General features: G+C 41.0%; 1 long non-coding RNA gene across 1 annotated transcript; it reads right to left on the bottom strand.

Moving 5' to 3' along the window:
* Positions 1-625: 625 nt before the first annotated feature.
* LOC308672537 lies at positions 626-6,131 on the bottom strand. Its single transcript, XR_014027446.1, has 4 exons — positions 6,115-6,131; positions 4,349-4,437; positions 3,189-4,038; positions 626-1,622 (listed from the first exon to the last, which is right to left on the bottom strand). It is a non-coding gene; the product is annotated as an uncharacterized lncRNA (long non-coding RNA).
* Positions 6,132-11,131: the final 5,000 nt, after the last annotated feature.

The raw sequence follows: 11,131 nt of genomic DNA, 5'->3' as shown, positions 1-11,131 counted from the left end.
AAATTACTACCCAAATTATTAAAGGACCCAAATAACTAAACAAAAAAAATAATTCTTCACTTTGTATTCATGTGAGGGATGTTTACAGCGGCATATTTCACCAAACTCAAGGAACCAAGAGGCTCATAACAATCAGCCAGGCCAATAAAAAAAAAAAATTGCTAAATTGCCAAGGTAAGGCATTAATTTCTAGAGAGAGGAAACATTCCTTGTTAATATGTTTACAGCATATTAGGAAAAATGCCGCTAATAACTCATTTTAATAGTGCCCGGATCAAAGGCGCCAATTCTGTATTTGAGGTTTCAAGACAAATAGACAAAACGATCCCCTCTTTTCCAAAATTATCTCAGGCCAAGGGAGTCCTCAATACTGTTTTAGAGTCCCTCTTTACCAGCTCTTAACATGTGCCGGTAATTAGAATAGACAGCCAGATGTCACATTAATAAAGCATTGTTCAATCACAATTTTCAAGAGGATAAAATGAAGAGCATGTGAAGTGTTGGTACCACTTTATAATGCCTTGGTAAGTCCACGCTTGGAAAGTTGCATCCAGTTTTGGTCACCACCATAGAAAAACAAAAGATGTCGAGACCCTAGAAAGAGTACAGAGAAGAGCAACAAAGATGATTAGGGGACTGGGGTCGTTGTTTCATTATACACGAAAGCAGTCGGAATAATAGAGAAAGCAAATTGCAAAGGGCTGATTTAGAAGACTCAGTTTTACAGTGGATTCTGCTTATGCAATATACTTACACCAAAAGGCAAAAGCCTCAATTCTGCTTTAAATGGCCCTTCTGCAGAAAATGGGAAAGTGACTAAGTATCTTGTAAACCATTAAAATCTAGAAGATTGTATAGCCAATAAACTATTCATCTGGGCTCAGCAAAATCTAGGCGTTGTAAGATAAAGGTGAGAGATTTTGGCTGCTATTAAAGGGTTGAAAGAACCGCTCATAAGTCACTTCAGGACACACGAAAAATTGGTTCAAAGTTGGGGTTGTTGTTTTTTTCAAAGCAACAACAACAAAACCCCAATGCTCCATGGATTTCCCCAGACACAGTTTTTTTCCATGATTAGAGAACAGTGCCAGCAACGTTGTGTTGTTTAGAAAAGTAACCCGCTTACCATAATTCAAACATAATTGGAATATGGCAATGCTGAGATGTAATTTGTGTCTGTTTTTATCTTTTAGCACCATCCACCACAACAGTTGATGAAATATTAATGGGAACTAGTCTTCAGTTCTGATTTAGTGAGAAGAAGACAAAAAAAACTTACAAAAAGAGGAGCATTGGGCTCAACAGAAGTTGAACAGCGCTCAAGGTCAACCATCAAGACATCTTGATTCTTTCTTATTTCTCACTCCCCAGTTTTAAGAAGCAGATTTTTTTATTTTTATTTTTTATTTTAGACATTCAGTGAAGTTAGAATTCATAGGTTTGCCTTGAGCCTTCCCAGTAATTTAACTTGTTTCCTTACGGCCAAGATTTCCATGGTGGCTTCAAAGTAGGGCCTGTTTAATGAATGCTGCACTGTGCAATTTTAGCTTGATGGTATAGCTTAGCCCTGAGGTCTCCACAACAGAAATGTACATATTGTTGTTTTTCTTTCGATCTTTTGCCTGCAAAAAGGGAGAGGAAAAATGCAAAACATGTTATTGGGAGCAGTTTACTGCCATAGGATGCCAGTAACTAGAGGTTATCTACATCTCCCTGGATTTGCATGATCAGAAATTCAGAAGAGAGGCCTTTCAGATGCATCACTGGGGATCAGTCAATGCATGAGCTTGCTATTTGTTTGAAGGAAGGATCAGACCCTTATCAAAGGGACAGGTGTTGCGGCTGTCAAAGACCTGTCTTGCCTTTACTGAATGTAGGTTGGCTGGTTGGTTGAATCGCAGTAGTTTCATGTCTTCCATGTTTTATACATCTCATGTCACCAGTCTCTGTGCTATATGCAAAAACATGAGAACCACCTCTCCAATAGCATAGTAAAATACACACACACACATACCAAAAAACCCTGCATTATTAGCCTAAAAAGAAAGGTTACTATTGAAGAAAAACAGAAAGGGTGCGTGTAATTAATTGCCTGTATTTACCCAGAAGTAAGTTTAAGTGAGTTTATTACTAAGTAAACAGATTATAACCCCAATCATATTCCCTTTATAATTGGGAAAGAAAGCTCACTTGGGCTGGGGGGAAAAGGATTGTTCTTTGCTTAGTTCTAATCCAGGGAAGGGATCCTCCCGGTCGGCCTATGAAAATATTTAATAGGTTTGAAACTTTGGAAAGAATAAGAGAAGATGAGAAGGATAAATAATACAAAAAGATGCTCTGCAGACACACTAAAGCCATAGGAAGGACATGGGAAATTGCAGTGGTCCTACATGATGAATGATAAACTTGTTTGCCCTGTAAAATGGAGGGAGGAGGGAGGGAGGGAGGGAGGGAGGGAGGGAGGAATCTAGCCATCCATTCAGTTTCTGGAATATTTTGCAGATAACAGATATGGAATTTGTATTTATTTGTTCTATTTTTAAAAGATATGTGCCACCATCAAAATAAAGTGTAGAGTAGAGTAGAGTAGAGCAGAGCAGAGTAGAGTAGAGTAGAGTAGAGTACAGTACAGTACAGTACAGTACAGTACAGTACAATACAATACAATACAATACAATACAATACAATACAATACAATACAATACAATACAATAGAGGTAGAGCTGGAAGGGACCTTGGAGGCCTCCATCTCCTAGGAATTGTTTTTTTCAGTGTACATAAATGATATTAAATGCAATCTCTGCTGTAGGTAAAAAGAAGTTGCAACCTATTTCCCCAATACACCTGAGCAATTTCCCGCCATCTAAGTTTTGAAACAGAGAAAGCTGCCTTATTCAAAATCAGACTGAGATTTTGGGGTGGGGAGCCATTAATGAATTGCTGTAAAACTCCCAGAAGCCTCGACCAATATGGTCAATAGGGGTGATAGTAGGAACATCAGTAGCCCCATCTGAAGCAGGTTCCTCTCCCTGAAATAGACTATATAGCTATGTAATGTCTTCAGGCAGAGGGCAACATCTGGAGTTAGAGAATCTCCCATGAAATGGCCCCCAAATCATAAGAGATGGTAAGATACGGGACATTTTTAATGTTATATCTATCTACCCATTTACCAATCCTTCACCTACCCATTTATCTTTCCTCTTGGAGAGTAGCTCCCCTTCTTTGATGCAATGGATTTCTTGGCACCCACTGATAACATATTACCAACCGTTGAGGTTTAACATCTTGAGGGACCCACCAGCACCCAAGAAAAAAGAAGGTCTCCTTCAAGTCAAGGACACAACATTCAGTTTTGTTTGGAATTGTGCAACAAGTAAAGGTTACCATCAGTGTACATTTGAGCCCAGCAGAAGCCCCCTTAAAACTATCTTACAGCACTTAGAATACCCTACTAGAAAGATCATATTCTCTCTCTCTCTCTCTCTCTCTCTCTCTCTCTCTCTCTCTCTCTCTCTCTCTCTCTCTCTCTCTCTCTCTCTCTCCCTCCCTCCCTCCCTCCCTCCCTCCCTCCTAGTTCATCCACCACTTCCTTGCAGCTCCCTAAGCTGCTAGTTTGCAAATTTCATTTGACTTTTGTTAGATGAAGTGAAACAAACACCCGTTTATCTGCATGCCATTTTGGATATAAAAGTGAACTGTCAAAGGCGTTGCAAGGAAAGGTCTACAATTATAATGACGTATAATCAAGAAACAGCACCTGTCTGGGAATTCATTAACGTATATTCTCTTCCTCCTGACAGGGAGGGTGCAGAAACCTCCCAAGTGACAGGTGATGGCTCCGACTCAGATCTAAAGGGACACCAACCAAATTATTTTCAGGCAAATATTTTAATGTTCATTTGTTATTTACTCTCCAGGGTTTCCAGAAGAGACTCTGAAAATCACTGAGCCATGTTTATCTTCCTCTCAACTCTCCTTTTTCTTCTCCTTTGCAAAATTAGATATTAAGGCCACCACTCCAGACAGTTCCAGACTCTGGAAAATAGACAGAAATTGTCTTTTTAGAGGAGGCAACGACAAGATCATTTTTACAAGTAGGGGAGTCTCGCACATCATGTTTTGTAAGCACTAGAAACTTTCTAGGCACCACTCAGGTTGGAAGGTAACAGCGTTCTGTGTGCCTTTGGTGTATAGTCATGCTGGCCATGTGACCGTGGAAATGTCTTCAGACAACGCTGGCACCTTGGCCCAGAAACTGACATAAGCACCGTACCCTAGAGTCGGACATGACCGACAGGGAAAGCTTTACCTTTAAGCAGAAATCGAATTTGCTAACGTGTCTCACCTAAGCAAAGACAAGCAAGGGGCATCTGTTGCCGGAAGGAAAGAGACCCTTTTTCTAAACACATCTTCAGGCTGGACCAGAAGAGTTCACTAAATGGGAAGACAAAGAGCTAAGATGGGAAGACAAATCAGCATCTGTAAAACAAGTTAAATATGGCAACAAGCAAGGGGGGAAAAAACCACCACCAAATACAGGGGTTGGGGGGGGGCTTTTAGCTGCCTTCTTCAAGCCTCGCAAGTTATGTTGGCCATTATTCCTTATAATAGCCCTGGGAAAGAAATGTGCGCCGAAGGCAGAAAACAAAGTTAGCAATGATTTTTCGGTCATGAAGCTTCCTCCGGGGATCAGTTATAAAAGCCGAAAGGCAACGCACAAGAAAGGAAGTAGAAGACAAAATTGTCTAATTGTATCTGTAGAGACAAACTAGGCTTGTGGATGAGAAAAGGCTAAAGGAAAAGACACATTTAAAGCACCATGTTAATTGAGGCTCTCGGATCTTGGATCGGGGCACAAGGAATAGAATAGAGCTGGAAGGGACCTTAGAGGTCATCTAGTCCAACCCCCTGCTCAAGCAGGAGAACCTATACCATTCCACACAAGTGGCTGTCCAGTCTCTTCATAAAAACCTCCAACTTCTGGAGGCAAGCCGTTCCACCGGTTAATTGTACTCACTGTTTCTCCTTAATTTCAAATTGCTTCTCTCTTTGATTAGTTTCTATCCGTTGCTTCTTGTCCTGCCTTCAGGTGCTTTGGAAAATAAATTGACTCCCTCTTCTTTGTGGCATCCCCTGAGATACTGGAATACTGCTATCATGTCACCTCTATCTTTTTCTCTGGACTAGCATGCTCAATTCTTGCAACTGTTCATCTTATGTTTTAAGCCTCCAGGCCTTTAATCCTCTTCCTGGCTCTTCTCTGTATTTTTCCCAAAGTCTCAACATCTTTTTTGTACTGTAGCCACCAATGCTGGATGCTGTATTCCAGGTGTGGTCTTAACCAAGGCTTTATTATAAAGTGGTACTTAACACTTCACGTGATCTTGAATTCTGTTCATGCAGCCTAAGACTGAGTTAACTTTCTACGTCATCCACTCATCCATTTGACTGGACATACTAGAGAGCCCTCAAATTAAAAAAGAAAGAAAGGGATAAACGATTGAGAGAGCGGGCAAATAAATAAATAAATAAATAAATAAATAAATAAATAAATAAATAAATAAATAAATAAATAAATAAAACCAGTAGGCTCAACTACTCAGATTAAAGCAGCTTTCAAAGGTCATCAGCAATTGTCTGTTTCCGAAGCCATCCGTAGACTTCTGTCTGCAAGCAGATGTCTGAGCTCTAGCACAAGGGAACAAGGCAGCCTCGCCAGATATGTACCCTCCTCCTCCTTTTGCCCTCCAAAATTATGAGCAACTAATCCTCTGTAATCCAATTAGAAAGGATCAGCAAAATGCTGAACTCAAGAGAATGGCTCTCGAAAGGAACAAGCAGCACTCGTGTTCAAAATTTGGCGATGACGCTGCACCGCTGGGCCTTTCCAGCAGGCAAAGGCACTTTATAACCTGCGTGGGGTTTGAATGGAAATGATTGTTTTGAACCTCGCCCAGGTGTGAACCGGGCGCTGGCAAATGGAAGGACCACCGTCTTTGGGGGGATGGCGCAGCCACGTTGAACTCCAGTCATAAGAGGGTTAATTAGGAGAGGCCAGAAGGATGCAGACAACTGGACCCGTGAACATCTTTCCAACTCTACAACTCTTACCCCACAACATCGTAAATAACACACTGGTTTAGAATCTCATCCATCACTGTTCAGCCAGGGAGTCTGTATGGAGAAGAGTCTTGGTTCCGAGACCATTTTTATGGAGACAGTCCTTGGATCATGGAGAGTTTTATATAAACAAGGCCCCTGGTTTATAATGGCGACATCCCAAAGACTGGATGGGACCAGTAGCACTCTCATTTCTCAGCCTCCAGCTGCACTTGGTGGAAAATAAAGCCTGGCCAAAAAGCAAAGAGAAGGAATCGATTAATCAAATACTTTGATTGCCTCGATTTCCTTTCACACCTCCCAGACTTGTGACAGTTTTAAGAATGCGGAAGGCAGCTACGTTGGGGCACCTTCTGCGTTACAAATTCTAAGATGGCACAGCATCAAGAGCTAGATGGGATAATATTAATACGCCATTTAAATCCTTTAAGTAGATTAAGAGGAATTATATCCCCCATCTCCCCTCCCCCCGAGAACAGAAAACACGAACAGGTGTCAGGTTGTACCTTTTTACTCATAAGGTCCAAATTAAAGTCCAAACAAATAGGGAAGGAAGAAAACAAAAAAAACAGGAGGATATAAGCTTTCAAACGTATGCTGATTGGCCCCCCAAAATATGGAAGCAAAATCAGCTATAAGAGGAAAAATAAGGACTTCATAAAATCCCCAGCTTAAGGGATTTTCGTTGTTGCTGCTGTTGACTCTCCTGCTACAGTTAATTTTATTAATGGGGCAAAACAGCAAATTGCCAGGGTTTTGTGTTTTTTCCCCCGGTTTATTGGGAAAGAGCTTAGGAAGGAATTAACCTTTCCCATGAAGCTCTTTTTCTCATTTCTCTCATCCCCAAAGAGCTGAAGTAGGTGCCGGCGGTAAAATACCTAATCAAAGACTGAAGCTCTTAGTACGAATCATAATGTGACAGGAACAAAAAACTGAATATTAACACAGCTAGTCTTCGGTTTATGACGACAAAGGAGCCCAAATTTTATGTTGTTAAGTGAGACTTTTCTTAAATGAACTTTGTCCCATTTTACGACTGTTGAAGTGAGCTGTGCGGTTCATTTGCCCACGTCAGGCATGTCAAACTGCCAGCCCGTGGGCCGGATGTATTATACTGAAACCACGGCCACCCCATTGCCAGCAATGGGGGAAAAGTTGCGGCACGCCGCAGGATGTCACATGACATCGCGAGTTTGACATGCCTGGCCTATGTGATAAATGATTCAATAAGTCTTGGTTTGGCTTCCTTACCTTGCCATATTTAATAGTCTGGTGTTCCAAAGCATCTGAAGGCAGGACAAGAAGCAACAGATGGAAACTAATCCAGGAGAGAAGCAACCTAGAACTAAGGAGGAATGTCCCGACAGAATAATCAACCAGTGGGACGACTTGCCACCAGAGGTTGTGGGCGCTCGGTCACTGGCGGTTTTTAAGAAGAGATTGGAACAACCATTTGTCTGAAATGGGTTAGGGTTTCCAGCCTGAGCAGGGGGTTGGACTAGAAGACCTCCAAGGTCCCTTCCAACTCTGTTATTCTGATGTCTCCTGCCTACCTTAATACATTTTATGTCACTTTTGTACACTTCTATGTAGGTTGGTGTATAAACACAAAACTGTGATGAAATAATTTTTTAAAAAAATTACCTAGTTGAAGCAGCTCTTTTAATTCCAGCTCCAATTCTTTTTCTTTCTCTATTTTTTCTTATTCTTGCATTCCATGAGGATTTCCAGGTGCTGCAATTTCTTCCCTGGGGCTCTGAGCTGCAAGCATGGAGCATATTTGTCAGCTCATCAAGTTCCTGATCGTTGCTGATCATATAGAGGCGCAGGGTGTATTAAGAGCAAGCCAGCAGCTGGTAAATTTTGCAGGTAAAGTCCCTGGGAATTTGCAATCATATCAGCATAAAAGGGTATTTATTTCTTGAATGAAATGGGGAGAGAAACCTCAGCTGCACAAACAGGCTTGTGGGTTGTTGTTTTTTTTCCTTTTAGTATTTGGGGAAAGCGCAGGAAGTTTTTTGGCCCCAGTGAAGCGAGAGGAAAGAGATTTAAAATTTAAGAATTTTAAAAAGAGTTATCACCTCTTGAATCTTTGATGGAAGCAAAGAAATGTTTGAATTTTCTTCTCCCCCCCCCCACACACCCATCCCCCAATCTCTCTACCATTGTTTCTAGAATGATCAGCAGCAAGTCTGCAGCCTGGATACCAAGGATCTTCTCGTGGCTTAAGACCAAGAATTGATCATTTGTAAGTGTGGGTTAAATTATGGATGGTTTTGTGCTGACAAGAAGCTTTATAAATACATTCTCCCCACCCACCCACCCATTTCCACATGCCTGGTGGTGTCCCACTATTGCCAGGATTCCTGACAAATGAATACAGTAAAATCACACCACTTCAAGCAGCAATGGATAATCCAGTCATTGACAGGTGTCACACACGAGACAGGAAGGCCACAGGTATATATTTTATTTAGTATTCCCTCAGTGACCTTTGCTGCATTATTCTAACTAATCTCAGTAATTCTTGCAATGCATTGTCCTGTTTAATGCAGGTAGTCCTCACCTTACAATAATTTGATTAGTGACTGAAGTTACAGCAGCACTGAGAAAAGGGGACTTATGACCGTTTTTGCACACTTTACGACCGTTGCAGCATCCCCATGGCGACATGATCAAAATTGAGATGCTTGGCAACTGGTTCATAAGTCAAGGGCTACCTGTCATTCCAGATGTTTTAATTAGAAAATAAAAAGGAAAGCTAACATGTCACATGGCAATGCATCAGCCTCAACTGCTCTCTTGAGTTCCACACCATGTCTGTGGCTCCAATGTTGCCAGGTTTTTTTTTCCTTTTTTTTCCTTTCCTTTAAGTACAAAAACTTAAACCCGGGTTAGCAGCGTGATCGCAAGTTGGCAGTTTGCTCAAATCCAACTTTGTTAATGAAATCTGCCCTCTAGCAAGCATGCAGGTTTGCAATTTCATTTCAGAAATCTACACTGGCCATGATCTTCAATCTAATCTAGAGAGTGGTTGAGGAAGAAAGGCGATACGCCAGCTACCAATTTGGGGGAATACTAAAGTGACACATCATTAAGAAAAGATAAGCCTCTGCAGCAATGCTCCAGCTGGGCTTTGCAAAATGCTAATTGCCTAAGTGATCTTCATTTTCTCATCCGCACCCCTTTATTTCTTTTAAAAGAGGAAAGGACACTGGTTTTACTCAAAGCAAGTGTTCCTGTTAAATACCGGAAGCAGGAAATCCATCCTGATCAAACCAAGGGCCTGCATAGAGCAACGTTTTCTCACAGCAGCCAAGGAGGAAGTTATTATTAAATGTATATACTTATGGAAAGAAATCAAGAGTATGATACGAAAGCAAACTCCACTGCCTTCCGGCACTAACCTTAACCCTCACCCTTTTCACATCGTCCATTTCCAGAAACTATTGTGTGTCTGGGAAGAATTTAGCACCCCTCACTTTTAATGCTACAATATCCACTTTGCTCTTGTTTAATTTCAGTACGTTGCAGGCTCTTAATCGCTAGAAGATGACTCTAGAAATGCTTAAATGAATCTTAATAGTGGTTTGATGTGGGAAGAGCATTAAAAACGACCCACTGCTCTTCTCACCTTCCAATTAGCAACCGAGAAGGGACATTTTGAAGAGTGTAAAAAAAAATATGGTTAGGCATCTGAACTGAAGGATCTAAATATGTGTTTAATTAGGCATTGTGAACCCGAGGTGATAAAAGGAAACATTAGTTTTCAATTTTTTTGGTTCAACTCTGTCTTCCCCACTGGAAAGAAGAAACGGGGAAATTGTATGGGTGTTTACACACACATTAGTTCTACCGTGTGGATTGAATGGGACATGCTTTCAAGAGCAGGTGAGTGTTTTACACATTGAGGTTTAAGGGTGCAATTAAGTAAGGAGTCCAGGCCCATTAAGTTCAAATCGAGAGACATTCCTGGATAAATGCTGTAGCTTGGTTTGTCTCCAAATATCCAAAGTGCTGTATTGTCCAACTGGGGATGGAAATATACTCTTTGCACATAGTTTCATTTGGGAAATTTGGGGTGGGGGGAGGACCCACAGTCCTTTAATAAGCTCCCTCATACTTTCTACAAACCTGGTAAGAGACTATTTTCACTAGGGTCAAAAATGGGTAGTGTGATCGTGTCCCTGGTGCTCTCTGAGCTTGGTTGTTTTCTTGCAGACGTTTCCTTACCACACTAGGTAACATCATCAGTGCTAAGAGTGGGGTTTATGAAGTGGAGGAAGGAGAAGGGGAGGAGGAAGAGGTCTATGGAGTCCTTGGTGCTCTCTGTCCTTGGTTATTTTCTTGCAGACGTTTCCTTACCACACTAGGTGACATCATCAGGGCTGGGAGTGGAGTTTTGGGTACTTGGCAGCCAGCTCATTTTGGCAGTGTCCCACGGTCACGTGACCGTGATTTAGAATGTTTTAGCCAGAAAAAAAAATATTTACTTCCGATTTCCAACGAAAAGGCACATTGGATCCAATGGATGTGTTTAATGACTACAGTGTTCACTTAACAACTGAGGTAAGTCATTAAAAATCAAGTGTGGTCACGTGGATGACCTGCTTAATGGTGTAATTCTGGAATGAATTATGGACTACCTATAAACTAAAGAACAAGAAAAATCTTGCAACTGCTAAGACAAAATGATAAATATTAACTTTAGCCACACGTGATGTGACCCATTTTCCATTATGGCACAATCACACTAAGGTGATGGTCTAACTGTGGTGTTATATTGTTCCACGTAAGCATGTTTTAAGCTTTATTGTTCCTGGAGAGACACTTACCTCTAGTAATTATACATGTAATTAGTATTCCTATTGTACAGGGGGGGAAAAAACACTTCAGGACTTCAGTTTTAAAACCTTGTAATAATTTTTGAAATTCTTAACTAGATGGGGTTAAAAACCTTTCTGATTACAGGTATTGCTTTTTGAATTTTTTTATTCATTTATTTGTA

This window comes from Vipera berus (assembly GCF_964194415.1).
Source record: "Vipera berus genome assembly, chromosome: 10".
NCBI classification, from domain to species: domain Eukaryota; kingdom Metazoa; phylum Chordata; class Lepidosauria; order Squamata; family Viperidae; genus Vipera; species Vipera berus.
This window is presented reverse-complemented; position numbering and strand designations above follow the sequence as displayed.